Source organism: Palaemon carinicauda, chromosome 9 (assembly GCF_036898095.1).
Source record: "Palaemon carinicauda isolate YSFRI2023 chromosome 9, ASM3689809v2, whole genome shotgun sequence".
Classification (NCBI taxonomy): Eukaryota; Metazoa; Arthropoda; class Malacostraca; order Decapoda; family Palaemonidae; genus Palaemon; species Palaemon carinicauda.
This window is the reverse complement of record NC_090733.1, coordinates 17,843,688-17,848,687: the sequence shown is the minus strand read 5'-3', so window position 1 is coordinate 17,848,687 and position 5,000 is coordinate 17,843,688. Positions and strand designations below refer to the sequence as shown.

The 5,000-nt window shown below is 30.8% G+C and overlaps 1 long non-coding RNA gene across 1 annotated transcript in view; it reads left to right on the top strand.

The window, feature by feature from the left end:
• LOC137646761 (uncharacterized) overlaps nt 1–2,880 on the top strand; it is an 8,670-nt gene extending 5,790 nt beyond the window's left edge. The window contains exons 4-5 of the long non-coding RNA XR_011045449.1: nt 2,278–2,310; nt 2,732–2,880. This is a non-coding gene — a long non-coding RNA (uncharacterized lncRNA). The remainder of the gene's footprint in view (nt 1–2,277; nt 2,311–2,731) is intronic.
• The last annotated feature ends 2,120 nt before the right edge of the window (nt 2,881–5,000 follow it).

Genomic DNA, 5,000 nt, shown 5'->3' with positions numbered 1-5,000 from the left:
AAATTGTTACAAAATATAGAAAATCCCATCCTTTAAAATCGATAGCAAATCGGTTATTATTTCCTCATACTGAAGCCATTAACAAAATGAGCACTTTCAATTGTGCAACTTTCATGGGCCTAATCTTTGTATTTGATGGTTTGCACTTATTGCTTCCCTGAGTTTGAATTTGACCATTCGCTATCACATGCGAGACACCAATAATCATCATTGTTCTGTCTGTTCTTATTTCCACCAGACCTTAGAAACCCTTCGTTGTTTAGGTGGTTTTACTCCTGAGCCTTTTATTTTTGTTAATACTCATGGTGATACTGAATGTAGGTCTTCTCATGTGTGTCTGTTAGTATTGCTGCGTGGCATTTACTTTTGTTGCATCTTTGAGTCTTTGTTGGGCCACCCTTTTTAAATAGCTTCAGCTCCTCTGGGGTGATGATTTCCGCTGTAGGTCTTTGTTTTGTCTTTATAGAAGTAGTGATTGGTGTATGTAATGCCTATCTAAACCTTCCTTGCTTGTGCTTGTAACGGGGTCTGGGATTGTATTCTCAAGGCTTATGTGCTGGGGAGTTGTGTGTTCAAGAATAGGTTTAGAGGTAGGTATCATGTAGCCTACGCAAACTCTTACAGGCTATAATTAGCATTTATCATTTGGTTTCATTACCCATTTCTGTAGCTTCTGCATTTATATATATCATGCGGGGAAAGTTGTTAGTGATTGAAACAACGAGCCACGACCGAACTATTTTTCAACTCCTCTTAAATCATGTTGTTTGTTTCAAGTATGGGAAAATTGAGTCTAATCATGAATGAAGCTTAGAGACATTTATTTTGAAACATTACAATATCTTTAACGAACATGAATTTCATTAAGGTCTATGAACATATACAAAAGGGTCACAATATTTAGCTTCTTATTGCTCATACGTGTGATCAACTTCTTTTGAGTTCGAAGATAGTACGGCTTATTTTAAAGACTGAATGTCCCAAGAACCTCGGCGAAAACTATTGCCATTTGATGAAGATATTGACTATGTATCAACCTAGCCCTGTATGCAACTAACTCCGGTCTACCATAAGCTCAACACATTTAACAGAAATTTTTTCCGGTATAATTTTAAAGTGATTAGCACTTACGAAATGTTGCCGTAATCCGCAACAACTGGTTATTGATAAATAGAAAACAAGGCCTGTATTCAAAACAGTCGTATATTAAACATACAAGCACATTGATGCAACAGAAACACGCAAACAACTCTCAAAAATCCATCCATTTCTTCTTAATTTGACACTTAGGATTGACAGTTGGATCAGAGACTGCAGGGCCAATTTATTTGTAATAACATTAGTGAATCTTTCACAAAATAGAAGTTTTTTCTCAGTTTGGATATGGTGTAAAAAAAGGGTGTAAGTTGATATGAGGCCTCTTACTCATATAATATAATATATATATATATATATATATATATATATTACCGTAAGTATACGAAATCCATTCCTATGCATAATTCCTAGTAAATTTTCATACTGACTGATAGCTCATTTAATATGTATTATCACTGTAAATTCCAGTAAAATTTCATGATTCCTAAAATCTTGATAATTTTGCAAAATTATGGTAATTTTCTCAGCATAAACAAATTTAGTAGCAAGATGAATAAATATCTGCTACCGGTATTCCATTTATACAATAACACCTCGAATGCTGTTTTAGTGAGTGCCCAAACTGTTTGTGATTAGCAGAGTATAAGGAGGGATAGAATTCATAGATTCATGAAGTTTTAAATCCATTAGAGCAACACCTTACATATATCATAGATGCTGACCAAACATACACAGATAAATACTGTGGCATCCAAATGTACACTTTCATAAACAGACGCAAAGTCAGCATAAACATATATGGAAGCAGATCCTGTTAGCAGGTTTAATGGCACACCAGTTACATCTGATTCATGACTACTGGAACATATTTTCAAACTTACCTAGCATAGCTTGTCTTGACAAGCAAAGCTTTGCTGATCATTGTGATAAACAAATTCTTTCACTCCGTAAAGGTGTCCTCACTAAGGTATGTGCCTGTGTTTTTCTACTGCTAATATATTATAGGTCGATACTTAAATCCGGAGAAGACATTACTCATGCAGAATATCAATATCTTTTACTTAAACATTCTTGTTTGCCTCTTCAGTATTGTACTGGTATTCTGTAATACTTCCACAGGCACCCTTTTTATATAGTCTGTTTTCAACGTTTAATTGGTATTTCTTTTATCTTTTGCAGCAGTGGAATACGCTGGTTAAACTTTTGGAGAAGGTATGGTATTATGATATGCTTATGCAAAATAGTTTATCGTCGTAAATAAATTTTGCAATTGCAAATAAATGCAATGGTTCATAATATGTACATACAAGAAAGACACCCTTTACGTCCGAAATCTCAAAGTTTTTCATTGTGCAATAGCAACTCAATAATCAACTGAATATTGGATTTATTTGTGACAGGTCACGAGGTCATGATAATGTGGTTCAAGTTAACTTTTAATTTCTTAATGACTCAGATCAAAAAATTTTCCCAAATGAACAATATTATTAGTTTTTTAATGAAGTCAGGTATTAGAAACTGGATTCTTTTTCTCTGATAAAACATAAATAGGAAGTTTTTGGACGAAAAGTGGAAAAGTGCCCAGTTGATTACTTCATATTGTTATAGATTTAAAATTTATATTTTTTTTCAGGTCTATGAAAGGTGTTACGATATGAATGTGAGTGGATAGAGAAGAAATGCAAGTTCAAGAAAAAATAATGAAAAATATCTTCAACATCCTGGATATAAGAATTCAGAATATATTTCTGTAATTATGTTGCAAATTTATCATTTTGAAACAAATTGATTCAAATTATTAACTCTTCATTCGTACTTTATTGGATTATGGAATAAAACTAATTATAATTATCATTTTCTTATGTATTTCCTGCTTCAATTCTGTGATAATGTGTTCCTAGGGATTGATTTGATAGGCAAAATCGGAAAATGAATTTTATTGCACATCTACTCTACGATACTAAAATGACATTTGATAATTTTTAAGGGATTCGAAGCTTTGTGTAATATAAAGAATGAGTTTTTATATGAACATCAACATTCTTATCACTTTCTCATAATATATTTAAGAGTCTTAACAGAAGAAGGGACTCATTTACGCCTTGGTTGAGTGAAGTGGCATACAATCTTAGCAATCACCAATCAATTGATACACCATGCAGTCACTACACCCACTACATGTGGATATAACATGTAAAACTAGGTGATGGGAACAACCTACTCATACGTATATGAAATAATAGTCTTTTATTTAATAGTAATTTATAGATATTTCAAACATGAACTTTTATCTAATTTCATTATCCAAAATTACTTGAAATTAGTGTCTGAGAGGTGTAAAAGTCTCAGATTCACGAGGAAGAAAAGATAGTTGAATATGAACTATTCGTGTCTCTTAATGTTTCATGAAGTTAGAATTGAGTTAGTGAGCATTAACATAATCTGTCTCTGACATCTGTAATGAAAATTATGAATAATATATCTCTTTTATATTAATTTATTACACTTTGACAATCAAAAAGTTTCTATCATAGTATTAAATATAACCAATAAAAACTTAAATGATTTGTAATGTTTACATTTTTGGCAGAATGGGTAAATGGGTTGTCACATTTAACATCATGAATCAAGATCAACTAAAAACAATATATGTTAAAGTAATTATTTTTTCGCAAGATTAGATGGTGAGTTTTAGTGGGAAGAATTTTTATCTTTGGATATAGAAATAATATCCTTTTATTTCTACCTATTAACATAAGCCATCCAATATTCAATTTAGACACTCTGAAAATACTCAGATATATACTATTAAAACTTGAGTACCACCAGATTAAAAAAATTGAATTTTTTTTACTTTTAAACAATATTAAAAACTACTTCATAGGAAATTTTATTTTCGGAATATGAATATATTGTCAGAATGGGAAAATATATTTGCGTGAAAAATATTGTATAGCTTTATGAAAGGAATAAATACTTTTTTATCTTTTTCATTAAAGCCAAAGCTCCAATATGACACATCAACAATAAGGATAAAATGAAGCTCGTATAAGAATTGCGTAGAAGTCATTATAATTGGTTTTACATATATATATATATATATATATATATAGAGAGAGAGAGAGAGAGAGAGAGAGAGAGAGAGAGAGAGAGAAATTAATTATAATAAGATTTTAGCTTTTTTGAAAATAACTACTCTTTCTTATTTTTATTCAGGTTTATATTAAGTTTATCAAACAAAAATTACTAAACAATTAAATAAACTTAATAGTTAACAGACGTCATATTTTACATGAAATTTCACACAAGATAATGAGCTATTCCAAAAGAATGACATGGCATATATTCACAAAATAGTAAAGTTCTCAAAATTATATATTGAACTGATAATAAACAATCATAAAGATATTATATATTTAAAAATTTCTATCAAGTGACATTCTGCATCCACTGCAACTTCACCTTCAAGTATATAAATAATCTCACTGTTCATACATTAAACTCCAAGGCTTTCAATACACATTGTAGAATACTTAGGACCAATTTTATAGCATTCACTACATTCAGTAGTCTTAATTTTTTTTTTTTTAATTACAACTGAAAATCTTGTTCAGGTGCAGGACACTTACACATATAAATTGGAAGTATTTTCCCATTTTTACATTCCAACCATAGCCTTCTGGATCATGATCTTTTCTTCGTTTTCATAATTGCACCTGATAAAATATACACAAAGGATAAAAAGCTCATGAATCTGATGTCGGAGGCCAACTCTCGGGGCATACTGCGTTAGTAGTTAAGGAAATGTTATAAAAAAAACGTTGCTACTTGAATCTTATTAAGAGTGATATCGCTTTTTTCATCATCAATTACAACTATTTTTTTTTTCCGGTACGAATAAT